Genomic DNA, 24,611 nt, shown 5'->3' with positions numbered 1-24,611 from the left:
TACACTTAGTGATATGCACTTTAGATTCCTCCATGTCTTCTTGTTTTGATAGCTCATTTCTTATTAATGCTGAACAATATTCCATTGTCTAATGTACCACTGTTTATATATTTATCTATTTCACATATTGAAGCACATTTTGGTTGCTTCCAAGTTTGGGTAATTATTAATAAAACTGTTATAAACAACAACGTATAGGATTTTGTGGGGACATAAGTTTTCAAATCCTTTGAGTAAAAACCAAGGAGCGCAATTGCTAGATCTTATGGTAAGTTTTGTAGAAACTGCCAAACTGTCTTCCAAAGTGACTGTACCATTTTACATTCCTACCAGCAATGAATAAGACTTCCTGTTGCTCCCCATCCTGACCAGCAATTGGTGTTGTCAGTGATTTAGATTTTAGTCATTCTAATAGGTGTGTAGTGGTATCTCGTTGTTTTAATTTTCAATACCCTAATGACATGATGTTGAACATTTTTTGAATTCTTATATGACATCTGTATATCTTCCTTGATGAGGTACCTCTTCAGGTGTTTTGCTCATTTTTTAATAGGGTTGTTTGTTTCCTTACTCTTGAGCTTTAAAAGTTCTTTGTGATTTTGGATAATAGTCCTTTATTAGATGTGTTTCAGCAAATAATTTCTCTGGCAATTCATTTTGTTTCATGAATTATATTTTCTCATGTCTATTTTATTTGTGACTATGATGACTTTTTTATTCTATACTTTCAAAGAAGTCTTTTTATACATGAAGAAACACATAAAATATATACTTTTATGAGAATGTATTATATGTTAATTTTTGACTGTGTTTGCTTTAGTTTTCATGACCTTCTTATATGAAATGTGTTTTTACAATTACAAGTGTTCTAAACTAGGACTCTAATATATGATTTAGCAAAAAATAGTATTGTAAGTATCATTTGACTTTCATGGCAGATTTCACATGCATATTTACTGAACATCACTTCAACAAATTTAGTTAAATTTTTGAGGATAAAACAAAACTTTTACTACTTCAAAACTAGAAATACTTAAAAACTGTATTTAAATATGGTAGTATACAGGATAAAAATTACAAAGGGGTGAAATGCGATCAAAAGTTTAAGGGTAATGTGCCATGCAAAATATACCCAACATTAAAATTTAATGACACCATGGTCTCCTGGATTTTTTTTTTTACTCAACTTTGTCTTAGACCTTTTGCGAATTCCTGCTATTGTCCTCAACCTCTTAAAAATGAAGTGCTCTGGGGTTTAGTCCCAGGTACTCATCTATTCTCAAGCTCCACTCACTTTCTTGATGAACTAATTCATTATCATAATATGAAATGCCATCTATAGGCCAGTGATTACACCCATTTTTTCCAGCTCATACTTCATCCCATGCCATGACCTCATAAATCCAACTACTTTCAAGATATCTCCAATTGGATATTTAGAAGATAATTCAAATCATCTCATGTTGAAATGAACTCCTGATCTTCCTGACCAAACTTTCTCCTCTGTTAACAATCATCATCTCATTTGACAGTATCTTCATTCTTTCAGTTTATAGGCCAAAAAAATGAAGTTCTCCTTAATGCCTCTTTTCCTCTCACACCTCAAATCCAGTCCATTAGGAAATTCTGCTGGCTCTGACCTAAAAATACTATCTGTAGAATGTAACAATGTGTCATCACCTCTATTGCTACCTATCCTCTGAGCCATTGTCTTTATCCTTACTTGCCTGGATTATTGAAATAGTCTTTCTACAGCTCCTTCTGTTTTTGCCCTTCCCTTCTTACTTTCTTTGAAGCACAACAGCTACAGTGATCTTTTTCAAATGGAAGTCTATTTACCTCCCTCCTTTGCTCAAAACATAGCAATATTTTAACTCAGTATAAAAGAAAATTTCTAATAATGGCCTGTAATGGCCTCAGTTACTCTCTAACCTCATATTATACTACCCTCCTTCGACCACTCTGCTTTATACAAAAGAGCATCATTGTTGTCCTTCCTTTTAACATATCAGGAATACTCCAGCCTTGCAGGAATCCGTACTGTTTTCTTCAACTGGATTCTTCTTCACTCAGTCACTTTTGTGTCTACCTCTCTAACTTTTTTAAGTCTTAGTTCAAATGCTGTATTTCCAATAGGGGTTATCCTGATCACTCTGTTGAAAATTGCAATCTGCTCCCTCTCCAGCATTCCTAAATGCACTCTACACTAGTCTACTCTTTCCTTTGTCTACAGCATTTCTTGATGTGTTTACCTCAGTAATTCCTATTTTGTACTAATCTTATTTTTTAACGTCTGCCTTCTTCCACTGGAATGCACACTCTACAAGAACAGGAATATTTTTGCTTTTTGTTCACTATTCTATCCTAGAGACCTAGCTGAGTACCTGGATGTATTAGTTGCTTAATAAATATTTGCTGGATTAATTAAATATAGAAAGTTTAAGAGTAATGTATCTTTGGCCCTGGATCAGAATCACAGATACAAATGTAAGTTTCCTTAAATTATATTTTATGTTATGTTAATACATCACCACACAACAGCACTGAAATTATTTTAACTGTGTAATGAATTAATTACCCACCTGTAATGACCCAATTGGTAATCTCTCAACCGAATCAAGACTAGTTCTGTGTATAGCAGAGTCTGTGCTGATTGAATAAAGTAGCAAATATGCATGAGATAAAAAGATAGTCAAATGGAACCAAGTTAGCTGATAGCAAAGGCATTAATCTCTATAGCTGTAAAATTATTACAAATAAAATCTTGTACAAGCAGGACAGTAGAATTTCATTGCAGAAATACAAGCACTTTTTCATTCAAACATATGTGTTAATACATTTCTTAAGTCTTCCAAGAAGAATTGTTGAAACAAAGACAGAAGGAATCATGTCAGGAGTGTGCCATTTTATAAAAAGAGAATAGTAAAGGGTGAGTGCTCATAAATCAGCTCATCTTTCCAAGATGTATCTTATGACTTTTGTCTCCAGAGGAAAGCTAAAAGTGACTTATTACAAAACTGTACATAAGAGCAAATTTTTAAAAGTTTGCTGTTGTGAAACCTATTCCAGTATGCTTTCCTTATTAACAGAACCTTAATATTGCTTATGTATCATCCAGCCATATTCCCCAGGGGATGAATTTTGATTAGCTCAAGCTAATCTGGTAAACCTATTCCCTTGACAGGGCTAGTAATGTTCATGAAAAATCATTCTGGCCAATTATAAAGGAGAATAATTCTATTGGAATCTTCTGATAAATTTCTCTCACTCTAAAAGTAGAATTTATAAATTTCATAAATTTGTATATTAACATAGATAAATAGGTAGATAATTGACATCTTTACAATATTGATTGTTCCAGTATATAAATACAATATATCACTCCAATACTCTCCAGAGGATATTTTACAATAATTCATTAAGCATAATGTGTGCTACAGATGTTTGTAGATATTCGTAATCAGGTTAAAAGAGTTTCTGTTCATAGTTTGCTGTGTTTTCAATCATGAATGGATATTCTGCATTTATTGTGTCTATCATTTGATTTTTCTTATATTCTGTTATTATAATGAATAGAAACCTTGTATTTCCAAAATAATTATAATGCATTATCAATTTTATACATCAATGTCTTTCATTTGCTAATCATTTGGTTAGATTTTTATATCAAGATTTTTCAGGGACACTGGCATACATATTTTGCTATCAAGTTTATTCAAACCGCATCAAATCAATCACAAGGATTTTTTTTTCCCTTTCTGAAAGATTTCTTTGACTTTGGTGTTATGGGTTTTTTTGTTTTTTTGGGTTTTTTTTTCACATTTTTGGGATCCAGCAGTGAAGATGTGAGGTCTTGGAACTAAGTTTATGGGAAAGATTTTAAGCATGGATTCAATTTATATAAGAGAGAGAAGATTTTTTTCAATGAATTTATCAATTTTAGTTAAAATTTAATATTTATTGGCATGATGTTGTCCATGGTATTATCTTCAGAATCAACATTGTTTTTCTGTGTAATCCTATTACTGGAAATTGGTGTCTTTGTTAGCCTGAGTCCTGGGACAAACAACCACTAAGACAGGATTCTATGTTGAAATAGAATGACTTATTTATCATATTGATAATATTTAGTATACAGACTTTTAACAGTAATGGACTGACAACTGTCTCATTTGAATTTATTTTGAAATCTAAGGCTAATATTCTTAGAGACATCTTCTTTCCTCCTGTGACCAAACAAAACACTTATTTTCCCAGCCACTCATAGTTACCATACCCTTGCAGATGCCAGCTCCTGCAGAGAAAATGATACTTCACTCCACAACAAACAGCAGGACTTCCTTCTCAGAATGCAATGTATCATAAACACACACCCTCCAAGACATCATCAAGAAGAAATCTACCAGGACTCTAATGCATCTATCATGAGTCAGTGACTAATGTAATACTCCCTCCTGTTATTTATATTCTGGTCTACAGTTCTTTAGAATGGTTTGATATTTCTCATTTTGTATCCAGGTTCTGTATATTCCCCCATCCTAGCTAAATCTTTCTTTGTGTCTTTCAGAATTTCTGCTGTAAAAAACTTTTTAAATTCTCTTGTTTCTCTACCTCTGAATTTTATTTCCATCTCTGAGCCTGAAATGACAATTGGCTTTCAATAACACCATTTACTTTGTGCTTCCTCAAGTGTAAGCAGTGCATTCTTTCACATCTCATATACATCAAGATCTTGATTCCAATGTCATTCCAATTATATTGATGCCTCTTTCCCTGCTCCACTGAGATTCATGGTTATACAATTACATTCTCCCTTTTATTTCTGTCATTTACATAGTTTCTTGTCACTTTTCCTCACTGTATAAAAACTTCCGTAACAGACTCAAATTCTCTTCCTCCCCACCACAATTTTTCTGCCATAATCCTAGATGTATTCCAATTTCACACTGATGATCTATCCAATTCAAATCTCTCATTTCCTTGACCATTTTATCGTCAATGAAATTATCCTTCCTTACAGCTTGGACCCTACCGACAGTCAAAACTTGTAACCACAAAATCACTAATTAAAATAGGCTATTCTCTGGAAATGGTCTCTTATTCTTCAAATTCTCAAGGCATTGTTTGAACCCTTCAAGGCCTTCTCCTCACTCAAGAAAGAGTATTAACTTCTAAAGAAATCCATTTCTCTGAGAAATTACACTTGCATAGGTTTCAGATATTTTCTCTGGGCCTCAGTTCTCATAATTGGATATCCTAGTTTATCTTCAGGCTTAACTGATTCAAGGACTCAGTAATGTTATCAAAGACCCAGGTTCTTTTCATTCCTTTGGGCCACCATCCTTGGTGTGGCTTCACCCTCAGGCTGGTTGCAAGATGGCTGATGGCTGCAACTGTTTCAGGCATCGCATCCTGACACACAAGGGGGAAAATGGAACATCTTTACCTGCACTCGCTCTAAGGAATTCATCATCATTTTTTATTTGGAGTATTGCAATAACCTACTAACTAGTTTCTACCTATGTAATGTTGTCTTCTCCATTCCAATAATTGTACATGGAGCAGTAGATGAAGTTGCAAACATGCAGATATTTCCATCTGACTCACTTGCCTGCAGACTTAAATGATTTCTCATCACACCTTCCAAATTCTTAAAAGGTCTAAAGATACCTTTAAAACATGCCTCCTACTAAACATCCTAGTCTCATCACAAAACAATCTTCCTATTGCTTACTACCTTCACAAGCCTTCCTTGTTTGTTTGTTTACTTGTTTGCAAACAAACTTCTTTCTATCTCCAGTGCCTTAATACATGCTAGGCTTTATTGCTGAAATATTCTTTTATCCTTCCCCATGGTATTTTTTTTAAACTGGCAACTTTTTCACATCAGTTTTCAGAAAATTACTCTAGGATAGGTCAAATATATATACTTCATGCTCTCACTGTACCTTCAGACTTTCCTTTGAGGCACTTATCACAATTATAAGTGAATAAGAAGTTGTATAATTCCTATCCTTAAAAATATTTATTTCTCACTGTAAATTCTAAGCTTCTTGAGCACAAATGCCATCTATCTTTTTCTGCTGTGTTTTCAGAAAATAGCAATATATGGTACATAGTAAAACACAAATATACACATATATGCTGAAAATAGAGGTAAAAGAGTTAAAGATAATTTCTACTTTCTATAGTACTAAAAAGATAATTTCTATTTTTGCCATATACACTTTATGTTTACCACACTTCTCACACTCTTTCTACTTTTACAGCATATAATTTGGCCCTACTTCACATAGAAATGAATGGGCAACAGGTAAGATTATTTGTTTTTATATCTCTTCTTTATTAGTTTCCTCTTTAGGGTTAGAAATCCTATTTTTTATAACACCAAGTAAGGATATTGTGTAATTTTCTCCAGCTGCATTTAGCATTCATGTGTAAAAGTTGAAGAGATGAAACTTGAGTCAATCAGGGAAAAAGTTTTCCTTGATGAAATAATGGCAGTCCAGAGAGTTAAGGAGAATAGGTTATTAGCAAAACAGCTTTTGGATTGACAGTACATGGAGGCTTTTGCAGATAGGGAAGAAAAACAGTACATCAGTAGAATATAGGAGATAGTGTACAAATATAACTGAAATGAGGATAAGACTGATAGATATAATGAAATGGCCAGAGAAAAGAAAAGTTGTAGAAATGGATGTTAAGAATGGAAAAATTCTGGTTGATAACAGGATCTATAATTCTAAAATTGATGTGTAGGCCAGAGGGGAGTGCATTTAATTGACCAAATGGTTAAAATACATATAAAATTTATTTATAATATGCATAACATTATATTAAATATAATATATAAATATATAATGAATATATATAATTGTGTGTGCATGTACGATGGACCTAGAATATGAAAAATTGCCAAGTTTTAAAAATAATACTGGAAATTGACCAATCTGACCACTTGGGGGTATGGAAACTTTTTTCTATACTTAGGATAATATTATCTTCTATAATTACTAAAGTTTTTATTGTATGTAGAAAGAAAAACTCTCTAGAAACTTCTCTTTTACCAGTATAAAAGAAGAAAAATGTCTTTGGGGGTTTTAGGGATGTGCGACTGAGGATCCTACATTAATGTTGCAACACTCTTCCTCTACAGTGACATATTTCCCTAGAAGTCAACAAGAGAGTGAGTTGGTTTCTTTGTGTTGAATAATGCTCCCTTTTACCTGTCATTGAATTGACCCTATTGTGTTGTGATATGAGCTGTCCCCATAGCAGAAGAGGAAATTGGAAAGATAATTTGTATATCAAGACATCAGTATGAAAAAGTATGAGTTACATTCTGTACTTAAATTAATACTGTGTGGTTGGAAATACCTGCCTCATAATAAACAGATTTCATTTAGCTACCTCGCAGTCATGTACAACAACTGTCTGAAATCCTCCTTTATGGAAGAACTTCTCAACTACCATGCCAAAACACCAAAAGATTTGTAAATATCAATAGCAGCGGGGTAAGTGGAGGACCCATCTTCCACTGTTAGGTCCTAAAGTGAATGGGTTGTGGGAAAGTGTATCATACAAGGAAGTAGTGACTCAGCATACAGTCAGGGTCCAATTAGACCCCAAAGTGAAGGAAACTTTCAGAAAAGAAATTGAAGACACATGGTGCCTTTAATGATGACAGACTATGAGCTTCAGAGGCCAGAGTGAGTAGATTTGCCCTGACTGGAAATGAAGTTTAATAGGACTAAATTAGATAATATGTGAAACTGTTTGTTGATAAGTGTCTCTGTGATAATGAGTGATCTAGGAAACCTGGGCTTCTGATTAAAACAAAAGTAAACAGAAATGTAAGAAAACAAAGACAGCCTTATAGATCTCTAAGGTAAAAGTTTTTTTTTTGTTTTATTTCTAAAATCTTTATTGGGGTATAACTGCTTTACAATGTTGTGTTAGTTTCTGCTGTATAACAAAGTGAATCAGCTATATGCATACATACATCCCCATACACATTCTCTCTTGCATCTCCCTCCCACCATCCCTAACCCAGCCCTCTAAGTAGTCACAGAACACCAAGCTGATCTCCCTGTGCTTTGTGGCTGCTACCCACTAGCTGTATTTGGTTCTGTATATATGTCAATGCCACTTTCTCACGTAGCCGCAGCTTACCCTTCCCCCTCCCCATGTCCTCAAGTCCATTCTCTACGTCTGCGTCTTTATTCTTGTCCGGCCCCTAGGTTCATCAGAACCATTTTTCTTTTTTTTTTTTTAGATCCCATATATATGTGTTAACATATGGTTTTTCTATTTCTCTTTATGACTTACTTCACTCTGTATGACACACTCTAGGTCTATCCGCCTCACTACAAATAACCCAATTTCGTTTCTTTTTATGGCTTAGTAATATTCCATTGTATATATGTGTAATGTTTTCTTTATCCATTCATCTGTCATTGGACATTTAGTTTGCTTCCATGTCCAGGCTATTGTAAATAGTGCTGGAATGAACATTGTGGTTACATGACTCTTTTTGAATTATGGTTTTCTCAGGGTATAGTCCCAGTAATGGGAATGCTGGGTCACATGGTAATTCTATTTTTAGATTTTTAAAGAGCCTCCATACTGTCCTCCATAGTAGCTGTATCAATTTACATTCCCACCAACAGTGCAAGAGGGTTCTCTTTTCTCCACACCCTCTGCAGCATTTATTGTTTTTAGATTTTTGACTATGGCCATTCTGACTTGTGTCAGGAGATACCTCATTGTAGTTTTGATTTTCATTTGTCTAATGATTATTGATACTGAGCATCCTTTCATGTATTTGTTGGCAATCTGTATATTGCCAACTTTGGAGAAATGTGTTTAGATCTTCTGCTCATTTTTGGATTCAGTCATTTGTTTTTATGATATTGAGCTGCATGAGCTGCTTCTATATTTTAGAGATTAATCCTTTGTCAGTTGCTTCATTTGTAAATATTTTCTCCCATTCTAGGAGTTGTCTTTTCATCATGATTATGGTTTCTGTTGCTGTGCAAAACCTTTTAAGTTTCATTAGATCCCATTTTTTTATTTTTGCTTTTATTTCCATTTCTCTAGGGGGGGATCAAAAAGGATCTTGCTGTGATTTATGTCATAGAGTGTTCTTCCTATGTTTTCCTGTAAGTTTGATAGTTTCTGGCCTTACATTTAGGTCTTTAATCCATTTTGAGTTTATTTTTGTGTATGGTGTTAGGGAGTGTTTTAATTTCATTCTTTTACATGCAACTGTCCAGTTTTCCCAGCAGCACTTACTGAAGAGGCTGTCTTTTCTCCATTGTATATTCTTGCCTCCTCTATCAAAGATAAGGTGAACATATGTGCGTGGGTTTACCTCTGGGCTTTCTATCCTGTTCCATTGATCTGTATTTCTGTTTTTGTGCTGGAACCATACTGTCTTGATTACTGTAGCTTTGTAGTATATTCTGAAGTCAGGGAGCATGATTCCTTCAGCTCCGTTTTTCTTTCTCAAGATTGCCTAGGCTGGGAGCTTCCCTGGTGGTGCAGTGGTTGAGAGTCCGCCTGCCGATGCAGGGGACACAGGTTCGTGCCCCGGTCCGGGAAGATCCCACATGCCACAGGGTGGCTGGGCCCGCGAGCCCTGGCCACTGAGCTTGAGCGTCCGGAGCCTGTGCTCCACAATGGGAGAGGCCACAACAGTGAGAGGCTCGCATACAGCAAAAAAAAAAAAAGATTGCCTAGGCTATTTGGGTTTTTTTGTGTTTCCATACAAATTGTGAAATTTTTTGTTCTAGTTCTGCGAAAAATACTATTGGTAGTTTGACAGGGATTGCATTGAATCTGTAGATTGCTTTGGGTAGTAGAGTCATTTTCACAATGTTGATTCTTCCAATCCAAGAACATGGTATATCTCTCCATCTGTTTGTATCATCTTTAATTTCTTTCATCAGTGTCTTATAGTTTTCTGCATACAGGTCTTTTGCCTCCTTAGGTAGGTGTATTCCTAGGTATTTCATTCTTTTTCTTTCAATGGTGAATGGGATTGTATCTGTAATTTCACTTTCAGATTTTTCATCATTAGTATATAGGAGTGCATGAGATTTCTGTGCATTAATTGTGTATCTTGCTACATTACCAAATTCATTGATTAGCTCTAGTAGTTTTCTGGTAGCATCTTTACTATTTTTTATGTATAGTATCATGTCATCTGCAAACAGTGACAGCTTTACTGCTTCTTTTCCAATTTGGATTCCTTTTATTTCCTTTATTTCTCTGATTGCTGTGGCTAAAACTTCCAAAACTATGTTGAATAATAGTGGTGAGAGTGGACAACCTTGTCTTGTTCCTGATCTTAGAGGAAATGGATTCAGTTTTTCACCATTGAGAACAATGTTGGCTGTGGGTTTGTCATATATGGCATTTATTTTGTTGAGGTAAGTTCCCTCTATGCCTACTTTCTGGAGGGTTTTTATCATAAATCGTTGTTGAATTTTGTCAAAAGCATTTTCTGCATCTATTGAGATTATCAAATGGTTTTTATCTTTCAATTTGTTAATATGGTGTATCACATTGATTGATTTGCGTATATTGAAGAATCCTTGCATTCTTGGGATAAACCCAACTTGATCATGGTGTATGATCCTTTTAATGTGCTGTTGGATTCTGTTTGCCAGTATTTTGTTGAGGATTTTTGCATCTATGTTCATCAGAGATATTGGCTTGTAGTTTTCTTTTTTTGTGACATCCTTGTCTGGTTTTGGTATCAGGGTGATGGTGGCCTCGTAGAATGAGTTTTGGAGTGTTCCTCCCTCTGCTATATTTTGGAAGAGTTTGAGAAGGATAGATGTTAGCTCTTCTCTAAATGTTTGATAGAATTCACCTGTGAAGCCATCTGGTCCTGGGCTTTTGTTTGTTGGAAGATTTTTATTTTTATTTTTTTAATTTTTTTTTTTCTGGTACGCGGGTCTGTCACTGTTGGGGCCTCTCCCATTGTGGAGCACAGGCTCTGGACGCGCAGGCTCAGTGGCCATGGCTCACGGGCCTAGCTGCTCTGTGGCATGTGGGATCTTCCTGGACCGGGGCACAAACCCGTGTCCCCTGCATCGGCAGGTGGACTCTCAACCACTGCACCACCAGGGAAGCCCTGTTGGAAGATTTTTAATCACAGTTTCAATTTCAGTACTTGTGATTGGTCTGCTTATATTTTCTATTTTCCTGGTTCAGTCTCGAGAGGTTGTGCTTTTATAAGAACTTGTCCATTTCTTCCACGTTGTCCACTTTATTGGCATAGAGTTGCTTGTAGTAATCCCTCATGATCCTTTGTATTTCTGCAGTGTCAGTGGTTACTTCTCCTTTTTCACTTCTAATTCTGTTGATTTGAGTCTTCTCCCTTTTTTTTCTTGATGAGTCTGGCTATTTGTTTATCAATTTTGTTTATTTTCTCAAAGAACCAGATTTTAGTTTTATTGATCTTTGTTATTGTTTCCTTCATTCCTTTTTCATTTATTTCTGATCTGATCTTTATGATTTCTTTCCTTCTGCTAACTTTGGTGATTTTTGGTCTTTTTTCTCTAGTTGCTTTAAGTGTACCTTTAGTTTGTGTATTTGAGATTTTTCTTGTTTCTTGAGGTAGGATTGTATTGCTATAAACTTCCCTCTTAGAACTGCTTTTGCTGCATCCCATAGGTTTGGGGTCTTCATGTTTTCAATGTTATTTTTTTCTATGTACTTTTTATTTCCTTTTTGATTTCTTTAGTGATTTCTTCGTTATTTAGTAGTGTATTGTTCAGCCTCCATGTGTTTATATTTCTTAAAAATGTTTTCCTGTAATTGATATCTAGTCTCATAGTGTTGTGGTCAGAAAAGATACGTGATATGATTTCAATTTTCTTAAATTAACCTAAGCTTGATTTGTGACCCAAGATATGATCTATCCTGGAGAATGTTCCATGAGCACTTGTGAAGAAAGTGTATTCTGTTGTTTTTGGATGGAATGTCCTATAAATATCTATTAAGTCCATTGTGTTTAATGTGTCATTTAAAGCTTGTGTTTTCTTATTCATTTTCAGTTTTGATGATCTGTTCATTGGTGAAAGTGGGGTGTTAAAGTCCCCTACTATGATTGTGTAACTGTCGATTTCCCCTTTCATGGCTGTTATCATTTCCTTATGTATTGAGGTGCTCCTATGTTGGGTGCATAAATATTTAAAATGTTATATCTTCTTCTTGGATTGATCCCTTGATCATTGTGTAGTGTCCTTCTTTGTCTCTTTTAATAGTCTTTGTTTTAAAATCTATTTTGTCTGATATGAGAGTTGCTACTCCAGCTTTCTTTTGATTTCCATTAGCATGGAATATCTTGTTCCATCTCCTCACTTTAATTCTGTATGTGTCCCTAGATCCGAAGTGGGTCTCTTGTAGGCAGCATATATATGAGTCTTGTTTTTGTTTCCATTCAGTCCGTCTATGTCTTTTGGTTGGAGCATTTAATCCATTTACCTTTAAGGTAATTATTGATACGTATGTTCCTATTACCATTTTCTTAATTGTTTTGCATTTGTTTTTGTAGGTCTTTTTCTTCTGTTGTGTTTCCCACCTAGGGAAGTTCCTTTAGTACTTGTTGTAAAGCTGGTTTGGTGGTGCTGAATTCTCTTAGCTTTTGCTTGTCTGTATAGGTTTTAATTTCTCTGTCAAATCTGAATGAGATCATTCCTGAGCAGAGTAATCTTAGTTGTAGGTTTTTCCCTTTCATCACTTTAAATACGTCCTGCCTCTCCCTTCTGGCTTGCAGAGTTTCTGCTGAAAGATCAGCTGTTAAACTTATGGGAATTCCCTTGTATGCAATTGTTGTATTTCCCCTACTGCTTTTCATAGTTTTTCTTTGTATTTAATTTTTTATAGTTTGATTAATATATGTTTTTGCATGTTTCTCCTTGGATTTATCCTGTATGGGACTCTCTGTACTTCCTGGACTTGATTAACTATTTCCTTTCCCATGTTAGGGAAGTTTTCAACTATAATGTCTTCAAATATTTTCTCAGATGCTTTCTTTTTCTCTTCTTCTTCTGTTACCCCTATAATTTGAATGTTGTTGTGTTTAATGTTGTCCCAGAGCTCTCTGAGACTGTCCTCAATTTTTTCATTCTTTTTTCTTTATTCTGCTCTGTGGTAATTATTTCCACTACTTTATCTTCCAGGTCACTTATCCCTTCTTCTGTCTCAGTTATTCTGCTATTGAATCCTTCTGGAGAATTTTTCATTTCATTTATTGTGTTGTTCATCATTGTTTGTTTGCTCTCTACTTTTTCTAGGTCCTTGCTAAATGTTTCTTGTATTTTCTCCATTCTATTTCCAAGACTTTGGATCATCTTTACTATCATTACTCTGAATTCATTTTCAGGTAGACTGCCTATTTCCTCTTCATTTGTTTGGTCTGGTGGGTTTTTACCTTGCTCCTTCATCTGCTGCATATTTCTATGTCTTCTCATTTTGCTTAACTTTCTGTGTTTGAGGTCTCCTTTTCACAGACTGCAGGTTTGTAGTTCCCATTGTTTTTGGTGTCTGCCCTCCATGGGTAATGTTGGTTCAGTGGCTTCTGTAGGCTTCTTGTTGGAGGGAACTGGTGCCTGTGTTCTGGTGAGTGGGACTGGATCTTGTCTTTCTGGTGGGCACGTCTGTGTCCGGTGGTGTGTTTTAGGGTGTCTGTGAACTTAGTATGATTTTAGGCAGCCTCTCTGCTAATGGGTGGGGTTGTGTTCCTGTCTTCCTAGTTATTTGGCATGGGGCATCTAGCACTGGAGCTTGCTGGCCATTGGGTGGAGTTCGGTCTTAGCGTTGAGATGGAGATCACTGGGAGAGCTCTCACCAATTGATATTACATGGGGCTGGGCGGTCTCTGGTTTTCCAATGTCCTGAACTCAGCACTCTCACCTCAGAGACTCAAGCCTCACATCAGGCTGGAGCACCAAGACCCTGTCAGCCACACAGCTCATAAGAAAAGGGAGGAAAATAAGAAAGAAAAAAATTTACAAATAAATTAATTTAAATTTAACAATTATTAAAATCAAAAAACAAAAAAGTATTTAAAAAAGTAATAAAAAAAGAAGAGAACATCCAAACCAATAAAGAAATCCACCAATGATAACAAGCACTGAAAACTATACTAAGATAAAGATCAAAATCAGAAACAAGTCAGTCGCAGACATCAAACCCCAAGTCTATAGTTGCTCCCAAAGTCCATTGCTTCGATTCTGGGTTGATTCATTGTCTATTCAGGTATTCCACACATGCAGCATACCTCAAATTGCTTGTGGGGATTTAATCCTCTGCTCCTGAGGCTGCACAAATTTCCTTTTCTCTTCTTTGTTCACACAGCTCCTGGGGTTCAGCTTTGGTTTTGGCCACACCTCTGTGTGTAGGTTGCCCTCTGGCTTCTGTTCCTGCCCAGACAGTACTGGGTTAAAGCAGTGGCTGATTAGGGAGCTCTGGCTCACTCAGGCCAGGGGGAGGAAGGCGTATGGTAGTTATAATTGGAATGCAGGATGAGCCTGCAGTGGCAGAAGCCAGCCTGACTTTGCAACAGCCTGAGGTGCACTGTGTGTTCTCCTACGGAAGTTGTCTTTGGATCACGGGACCCTGGTAGTGGCGGGCTGCACAGGCTCCTGGGTGTGTCAGGGGGAGTGTGGTTAGTGACCTGTGCTTGCACACAGGATTATTGAAGGCTGCAGCAGCAGTGTTAGCATTTCATGCCCGTCTCTATGGTCTGAGCTGATAGCCTGGCTTGCTCTGTCTCTGGAACTCATTTAGGTGGTGCTCTGCCTTATGTGGGCAGACAGGGAAGGAATCCCCTCTCCTCGCGCACCCTGAAACAATGGTCTCTTGCCTCTTAGGCAGGTCCAGACTTTTTCTCGGACTCCCTCCTGGCTAGCTGTGGCGCACTAGCCCCCTTCAGTCTGTGTTCATGCAGCCAACCCCAGTCTTCTCCCTGGAGTCTGACTCTGAAGCTTGAGCTGCAGCTCCCAGCCCCCACCTTCCCCAGTGGGTGAGCAGAAAAGCCTCTCAGGCTGGTGAGTGCTGGTAGGCACCAATCCTCTGTGCAGGAATCTCTCTGCTTTGCCCTCTGCACCCCTGTTGCTGCACCCTCCTCTGTGGCTCCAAAGCTTCTCCCCCTCCACCCACCCCCCTGTCTTGGCCAGTGAAGGGCCTTCCTAATGTGTGGAAACTTTTCCTCCATCACAGCTCCCTCCCAGAGGTGCAGGTCCCATCCCTATTCTTTTTTCTGTGTTTTTTCTTTTTTCTTTTGCCCTACCCATGTACGTTGGGAGTTTCTTGCCTTTTGGGAAGTTGGAGGTCTTCTGCCAGTGTTCGGTAGGTGTTCTGTAGGAGTTGTTCCACATGTAGATGTATTTTTGATGTATTTGTGGGGAGGAAGGTGATATCCACCTCTTACTCCTCCACCATCTTGAAGGTCTCCTAACTGTTTCTTAATCAGTCCATTCTACTTTAAGTCATTTCAGCCTTGGGTCCCGTGTACTGTGTCCAGATGATCTCAACACCACAGTGCTCTCTCAGGGCTGCCTCCTTGAAGTAGCTCCCACTGTGGAAACTGGGCAAAATGCCTAAAAGCTGTTAATCAATAAAAATGAGAGGTCCCAGTTTTCGTAAAGAGTTCAGATTCCACATCTCCTCTTGAGAAGGATTGCTGTTCTTAAAATCCTGTTCTTCAAGTACTCAGGCATAACCAATGAGCTTCAATTAAATATATTCCTCTCATATTTAAACTGATACCTGGAATGAGTTTGATAAATAGACCCAAATTTTAATCTCTCTCTCTCTCTTTCACACACACATACACACACACACACACACACACTACAACTTCACTTTTACTCATGTACACTCACATACGCTTTTGTAAGTGGAATAGCAAGGGTTATAACTGAGGAATACAGTATCACTAATGCTCTATTATACTCATGTAAAGGCGTTTAATTGTTGTGAGAGAGCCCACTGGACCTAGAAAACTAGAATACCTGAGTTCAAATCCTGTTTCTGCTGCTTAATAGCTACATAAATTGGTAACCAGTTAGAACCTTTCGATGACTGAGTTTCCTCTCTTGTAAAAGAGTGATGGTATTGTCAACATGTTAGTAGGGTTGCTAGGACTAAATAACATGAAACATATAAAGCATCTTGAACAGTGTCTTGAATATGTTGACATTCAATAAATATTTTCTCTTAATTGTTCTATATTAGAAAAGATTGAGATCTTCTCTCATTGACATTTTCAGTGGCATGGAGGGAAGCTGTATAAAAATTATAGAGGCTAAAGAGTCTAGAAAGGTATTTAGCCTATTTTTAGCTTGATTTCTTCAGTTACATAAGGAGCTGTGATAGATGACTTCTTTCAGCTCTAAGATTCTATTATTCCATCACTATGTTTTTGTCTACAGGCAAAACAGAGAAGTGATACTAGACAAATTACTGGTTTATTATTCAGCATTTGAATATACTGATTCAAAAAAAAAAAAAAAAAACCTAAAGCAAAAAGGCAAATTACTTAATAGACACAGATGTCTTTTCCAGAATCATGCGAATAACTATTTCAATGATCACTTTTTTTTACAGGCATAATAAATGTCATAGTATTATATTAAGTTGTAAAACTTAGGAGAAAGTACAGAGCATATTAATGCATTTATCAGACATAAGAACACCTTGTTTTTATAACTTGCATGTTAAGCAAATCCTGAGGCATGCCTTATGCTAGCCCAAATCTTTCATCATCAATTGAGGTGAAGTAGGTTAATATTTTCCTAATATTATTTTGCATTCCTTCTCTCTAAGCTATGTACTAGCAACCATTAATAAATTAGTTTTCATTTCCTTTTTATATATAATAGTTAAGCATTCATTTCCAATTTGTCTGTAAGATGAGTGTTATTGCCCTTAAGCTATGCCTCTGGCTTGATCTTTTAATGTTTTAAAAAATATAATCTTGACAATATTTTTACTTCCCTGGGAGGTATCTTAGGTATTCCTTTATTAAATATTAATGAGTAAAAATATATATGTATATATTCACACATACACATATATATCAGTTTTAAAGTGTATCACTGTTAAATCTTATCTAATAAACAGATGTCAAGGGACTATGATAAATATCTTTTAAAAATAAATCACTACTGGGACTTCCCTGGGTCCAGTGGTTAAGACTCCATGCTCCTAATGCAGAAGGCATGGATTCGATCCCTGGTAGGGGAATTAAGATCCTGCATGCTGCATGCCCCCCCCCCAAAAAATCACTATTGTATAACGCAATGAAATGAATTAATCACATATAAATTTATATTATCTTTTATATGGTAAACCAGTTTTTCAGTTGGCCTACAGCAGTGCTTCCCAAACTTTTGTATTTTATGGCACACGGAGAAAATGACCAAGATTTTTTAACCCTGGATTGAACTGTAAGAGTTGTCTACATGTTGTTGAACACTAAAGTTCATTTCCTTTTGAGTATATTAAATGTTTTCAAGAAAATGAAATATAAAAATTATTATTGGGATAGCTGAGTATGTGCCACGAACATAAACATAAACCTTTACATCTGATTTTATGCTTAAGATGGCTATATTCAATGTTTACCCAGATCTTTAAGTGATATCTTCAGTCTTATTGGTAACTATCTTCAAGAAACTCTGCATAGGTAGATGATAAAAAAATTATAAACCAATATGTACCGCCATCCAAAAATATATGAGGAAAAGTGATATTTAAAGAATCCATATTTTTTTCTTAGTCTTTAGTTAGATAAGAAATGTTAAATATTGATAGCATGATTAGACTTTGAATGCAATTGAAGTATTGCCCTAATTTAAGGAACTGACATGTAGTTGTAGAGTAATACCCTTAAGTATCTGCCTGCTCCCTTTCTCTCTAGCCCCCCCTCAATCCCATTGGCAGTCAGTTGGACAGTTCACCATGTATTTAATATTTTTAGGACTCGGAATACCCTCTGGCAGCAGTATAGACTCCTTGCTATGAGAAGCAAGGGAACATCTGCAGTTGGTTAATGAGGTAGGTGTTCAGTTCATAGATTCTCCTTGGCCATGCATCAAAATGGTGGGTACTGGTTTGCTGCTCTTTGTATTTTCAGCCTACAGGTGATGTGTGTGGCAAATTCTGCTTGAGCTTCCCTCTTTGAAGCTCCTTATGAAGCTAGAAGAAGCTGGCTAAGGTCTGAGCTGACCGCTGAAGAGAGGCAACCCTGTAACGTATTTGTGGCATATTACTGGGGAAGCTCATGTCCATTGTAAGTCAGTCATGGAAGAGAATAAAACTTCTACAAAATGAATGATGATTTTAGTTACACTTTATCCGTAGAACATATGCTTTCCTTTTTTTTGTTGTTGTTGTTGATTAGAATAGAATAGTCTTAGAGCAGAAAACTTTCCTATTTTACTAATCTTCAACATTCATCAAGTATCTGACTCCTTACATGCTATATGCTAGGACCTATGCTAGTCACTGAAGTTAAAATGGTAAACAGAAATAGTTATGACAGTGATGAATTTACAAGGTGTTGTTCTAGCTTATTTATAGTATGTGACCATTAGGCTATCATAAAGCTAACAGTTGCATAAAGAAATAAACTCTTAGTCTCATTGGATGGCAGTAGAACCAACTAAATTAAATAGCACAGAGACAGTTTGATTGAAAAGCTAATATATGACTTTACATTTATCACAGCACAAATATCTTCTGTATCAAACAGGAAAACAATTTATTTTTTATTTGGTTAAAATTTTGTATGAGTGGATAAAATACTGCAAGGTAATTCAATTCTGACACTGATCACCAAGGATTAATACCAGACTCCACAGGTTAAAAAACAAGGGTCCCTAATCAAACTTACAAGCTTTTGCACAGCAAAGGAAACCATAAACAAACAAACAAAAAAACTACAGAATGAGAAAAAATATTTGCAAATGATGCAAGTGACAAGGGATTAATCTCCAAAATATACAAATAGCTGATAAAACTCAACAACAAAAAAACCAAACAACTCAATCAAAAAGTGGGCAGAAGAACTAAATAGACACATCTCCAAAGAAGACATACAGATGTCCAACAGGCACATGAAAAGATGCTCAACTTTGCTAATTATTAGAGAAATGCAAATCAAAACTACAATGAGGTACCACCTAACACTGGTCAGAATGGCCATCATTAAAAAGTCTGCAAATAACAAATGTTAGAGAGGGTGTGGAGAAAAGGGAACTCTCCTACACTATTGGTGAGAATGTAAGTTGGTGCAGCTATTATGGAAAACAGTAAGGAGGTTCCTCAAAAGACTAAAAATAGAGTTGCCATATGATCCAGCAATCCCACTCCTGGGCATATATCCAGACAAAACTATAATTCAAAAAGATACATGCACTCCAATGTTCATAGCAGTACTATTCACAATAGCCAAGACACGGAAACAACCTAAATGTCCATCAACAGATGAATGGACAAAGAAGATGTGGTATATATATATATATACAATGGAATACTACTCAGCCATAAAAAAGAACAAAATAATGCCATTTGCAGTAACATGGATGGACTTAGAGATTATCATACTAAGTGAAGTAAGTCAGAAAAAGACAAATACCATATGATATCACTTATATGTGGAATCTAAAATATGACACAAGTGAACTTGTTTACAAAACAGAAACAGACTCATAGACATGGAAAACAAGCTTGTGGTTGCCAAAGGGGAGGAGGTTTAGGGGAGAGATGGAGTGGGAGTTTGGGGTTAGCAGATGCAAACTATTATATATAGAACAGATAAACAACAAGGTCCTACTGAATAGCACAGGGAACTATATTCAATATCCTGTGATAAACCATAATGGAAAAGAATGTTAAAAAATGTATATATATGGGCAGGCGCTGGCCATGAGGACCAACTGTGCACCAGGCTCCAGCAGATTGGAGTGGTGACAGTGGAGGGGACCTGCAGGCTGGCAGACCCCTGCACCTGCTGAACTGGAGCACCCAAGGATGTCTGCACTGAGAGAGGCCTGCCCACCATCCAAGGCCCTGCCGTAGCAGCCCGTTTACCCAGCAGCTTCCCGGGAACACTCAGCCCGCACTGGCTCCGCCACCATGGGGCCAGCTCAGGTTTTGCCCTGCAGTCTGCAGAAGGATTGCTGTATCTTACCAGACAGGAACACAGCTCACTTATAGTAAGAAAATTTTCTTAATTTGTCACTGCATTCATCTCCATACCTGGAAACTGAAAAAATTCACAACAATGGCAGAAGACCACAAGAAGTTCTGTTACTGTTTACATATTTATTTTGTCATTTTGAATCAAAAATATTGAAAAGTGAAATTAAACACATATAAAATTTTTTAAATATATATATATATATGTATAACTGAGTCACTTTGCTGTATAGCAGAAATTAACACAACATTGTAAATCAACTATATTTCAATTAAAAAAAAGCAAGTGTCCCAGGGAGACTGCCCTCACTCCAGATGCTAGGTGCAAGTTCAGAGGGCCCCAGGCCACCTGAACTTCTAACCAACTGGCTACAAATCCTGGAGGTTCCCACAACCCCCTCAGGTTCTATAGTTCATTAGAACAACTCCAGAACTAGGAAAGTGCTTTAGTTATCATTACAGTTTTATTTTAAAGAATGCAAATCAGGACCAGCCAGATGAAGAGACACAAAGAGCAGATTTGGGAGGGTCCTGAACACACAGCTTCCATGCTCTTTCCCTGTGCAGTCAGAGTATATTAACCTCTGGGCACACTGTTGTGTTCACCCTCAGGAAGCACCAACAAGCTTCAGTGTCTAGAGATTTTATTGAGGTTTCATTACCCAAGTATTATTGATTGAAACACTGACCACATGTTTGAACTCAACCTCTAGCCTATACTCTCCCTCCCCCAAGGGAGGTATCACATAGACTGATATCACATAGCTGAGAGCCCACCCTTCTTTGTGACATGACCTGTCCCAGTTTTTAACATAAATATCTAAAGGCCCACTAAGAATCACATCATAGTATAAACTATCAGGGCCCACCATGAATAACAAAGGCACTCCTATCACTCATGGAAGTCCAAGGTTTCAGTTTCCCGCCCAGGAACCCAGGACAAAGACTAGACTAATTTTATTATACCAAGTGAACTTTAGCAGTAGGGAAGCAAAACAAAACTGTTTCCTTCCAATACAACTCCAACACCAACGTATTCATCCATCATGAATAAAAGAGCTTTTGGGCTTGTAAAGTAGCATGTGCCACTTGGTACAGGTAGAGAACTATTACAAGATGTTTCCTCCAGTGGGTCGGACAAGAGTCCAGGAGGCATTATAAAGGGATTGGGGGATGTGTGTCATGAAGTTCATGATTAGGACTTGAACATGGTGGATTCTAAGAACTCAGCCCTGAAAAATTCCTGGGGAAAATAAAGATTGTCTTCAGGGAGCAACTCTACTTTTTCTTGCTCCAACTAGCTGAGGAAAAGCTAAATATGTTGGTTGAGTCTATTTCAGCCCAGAGGAGATTAGGGAAGCTGAGAGGTTTCCTTCTGGTGCCTGAGTAGGAAACTGACAACCTGATTCTGTTGATTTGCTCCAATAAGATTAATACATCTGGGACACAGCTGAAATTGGATTCATCAACACTTGATTAAGTTTTCAACAGTCAATATTATTCTCCAAGAAACATCTGTCTCTTTTAAGCATAAATTTGGTACTTAATTATGGATATGATAAGAATCACTACACGTGCATGTTCAAGTGCTTTAGTGGTGATTCCAATCTCTCCCATTCTCCAACAGAACATGATATATCTGAAAGATCATTATGATAGGAAGAGAATGATCCAGGGATTTCCACTTGAGTTTTCCTATCCTGATGACCCTCACTCCATGATTCAGGGGTAAGGGGTGAGGACTCTGCCATTCATTGTAAATCTGTATGCACTATGCTAGTTACTGAGGTAATAACTCAGTAAGAGGATGAACAGGATGGATTCATAGTCTCATCTATGCCACTGGAACCAACGTGAGACAACTTGGACCAAAACTACACTTATTACTTAAATTCCATAAGTCTCCTCTCTGATAAGTGTACCAACGTGGCATTCAGAATCTCTCTAATCATCCCTAAATTTTTCTTATTTCTCTTACATCAGTGCATAGTTACCTTGATAAAGACCACAGCTTCCTTTGAAGATGAGTAAAAGGAATATTTACAGAATGCAGGTATGATGTTATTAAGGCCACATCTCAAGTGTAATTGGCCTCCCCTTCACTCAAAGGGATCTTGATATCTTAAGAGCTGATGGTGTCCTACACTGCATCTTTTGTCCAAGTTGAAATCAGTAAATCAACTGCCATGGCAGCGTCTTCCATCTTTATCCTCAGACTATAGAGGATGAATACTCTTTTCCATGTCACTGAAGATATTTTCAAGGATGCTTATACTCACTTCTCCAGTATATTTCTCAAGGGTTTATTAAAAAAACTTTTCCAGAGACCATAGTTAACTGGTGGATAAGAGGGTACTCCTTAAACTCAGTGTAACATTCCCATGGACATACTTGTGCAAATCCATTCTTTAACTGGCACTTCATAAACTTTGTCACAACATGAGAGCACAAATAGAAAATGATAATATTCTTTGAAACACAGGGCATCCAGCCACCTCAAATCTCACATTCTCTCCCATCTCACAGCCTGAGAGGACAAATATCTTTGTATACTTATATTTTAACTGGAGCAGATTTGTGTTTTACACTAAAACAAAATCAAATAATTCTGTAATCTCAAATTCATTCATCATAGACCACCATAAGTCTAGACTTGACCAATCAACAAAATAAAAAATGAGATGCATTCTTACCACCTAGGTTAATCCAGAGTCTTGGGTAAGAAATTCAGTCTCACTTAGGATTTGTCCCATCTTCTTTTATTCAAGTAAATTCAAAATTCATATTTGTACATCTTCTTCAAGTTCAGTGATTTAGTTACCAAATTCTCAGTTTCATTCCTCTCAAGGGAGTATACCAAGTTTGTCCCTTGGGTATGCAATCATCTGACTTCAGTTATAGGTCTGGAGGTAATGGTAAGTGGCAGTGGTGGGGCATAAAGGAAGTTGGTATCTTCTTGCAAGGTTACTGAGTTAGGTGTGGTTGTTACATGATATTCCATCAAGACAGGACCAGCATCCTCAGACAGGTGAGAAAGGGCCAATTCTGTCACTAATGGGGGCTCAGGGGCATCTGGGAATATGGGGTACCTGTAGTTGTCTCAATTCTTCTAAATGTCACAATTCTTCCTAGTGGGTTCCAATGTTTCTTATTCATTTTCTGTTTTTTTACATAAGGAAACAGAAAATGATAATTAAACTTTATGCATGGAAGATACAAACCCTTTTCTAATATTAGTTCCAGTACCTCTGAAACAAGTGATGAGTTTCATTCAGGGTAAAAACAAAAAAAAAAAACCAAAAAAACCCTCCATTGTTCTATGACCCAGTAAGCTAAGAAATTAAAACCCTGAGCCTAGTAATTTCCTCATATAACTTGCTCAATGCAGGTAGTAGTACAAACACTCCCACCATGGCCAATTTCAATCCACCAATATGATAAAGTACAGAAGAAATATGCACAATAAGCCCTGATCAGCTGATGTGAGGTGGCTTCAGCACATCACTGAGTGTTTCCCAAAACCATGCTATTCAACTGGCAAGACAGGAGAGCCGTGATCAAGAACTTGAGGAATCAGGAAGGTGCTGTCAAAGCTGCAAACTCCAAAATCTTACTGCATCTGCAAAGTCTTATGCCAGCAAAATGTATGCTATGCATACAATCTATCTCCCAAATCAGAATACTAGCTACAGATGAGTCAGGAAAATGTAGTGTTAGCTCTTTAGCCTCTTCATTATAAGAAATTATGCTTGACCTGTGTTAGAATTATTATGGAGTTAACCAATGTAAATTATATATCACACCCATTAATAGGGGCTTAGACTGTTTTACATAGATATTGTACAGTGAAGATAAGAATTATGTATTTGTATCTATGTGTGTAGATATATGAGCGTGTTAAAAATACCAAAGAATATACACTGGGTTGTTAACTCAGGTTATATGGCTTGAAGGAAGATCAAGAAGGAGAGAAGCAGGGAAGTCATTTTAAAAAGTAAAACAGGGGACTTCCCAGGTGGTCCAGTGGTAAAGAATCTGCCTTCCAATGCAGGAGACACGGGTTGGATCCCTGGTCATGGAATTAAGATCCCTCGTGCCACGGGGCAACTAAGCCCATACTCCACAACTACTGAGCTCATGTGCCTCAGTGAGAGAGCCCACGTGCTGCAAACTACAGAGTCCACACGCTCTGGAGGTCACGCACCACAACGAGAGAGAGAAAACCCGCACGTCACAACTAGAGGGAAGCCTGTGCACAGCAACAAGAGCCCACGTGCCACAAAGTAAGATCCTGCATGCCTCAACAAAGATCCTACGTGTTGCAACTAAGACCCAACAAAGAGAAAGAAAGAAAGAAAGAAAGAAAGAAAGAAAGAAAGAAAGAAAGA

This window comes from Monodon monoceros, unplaced genomic scaffold (assembly GCF_005190385.1).
Source record: "Monodon monoceros isolate NGI ecotype Baffin Bay Population unplaced genomic scaffold, NGI_Narwhal_1 Super_Scaffold_21, whole genome shotgun sequence".
Taxonomy (NCBI): Eukaryota; Metazoa; Chordata; class Mammalia; order Artiodactyla; family Monodontidae; genus Monodon; species Monodon monoceros.
This window is presented reverse-complemented; position numbering follows the sequence as displayed.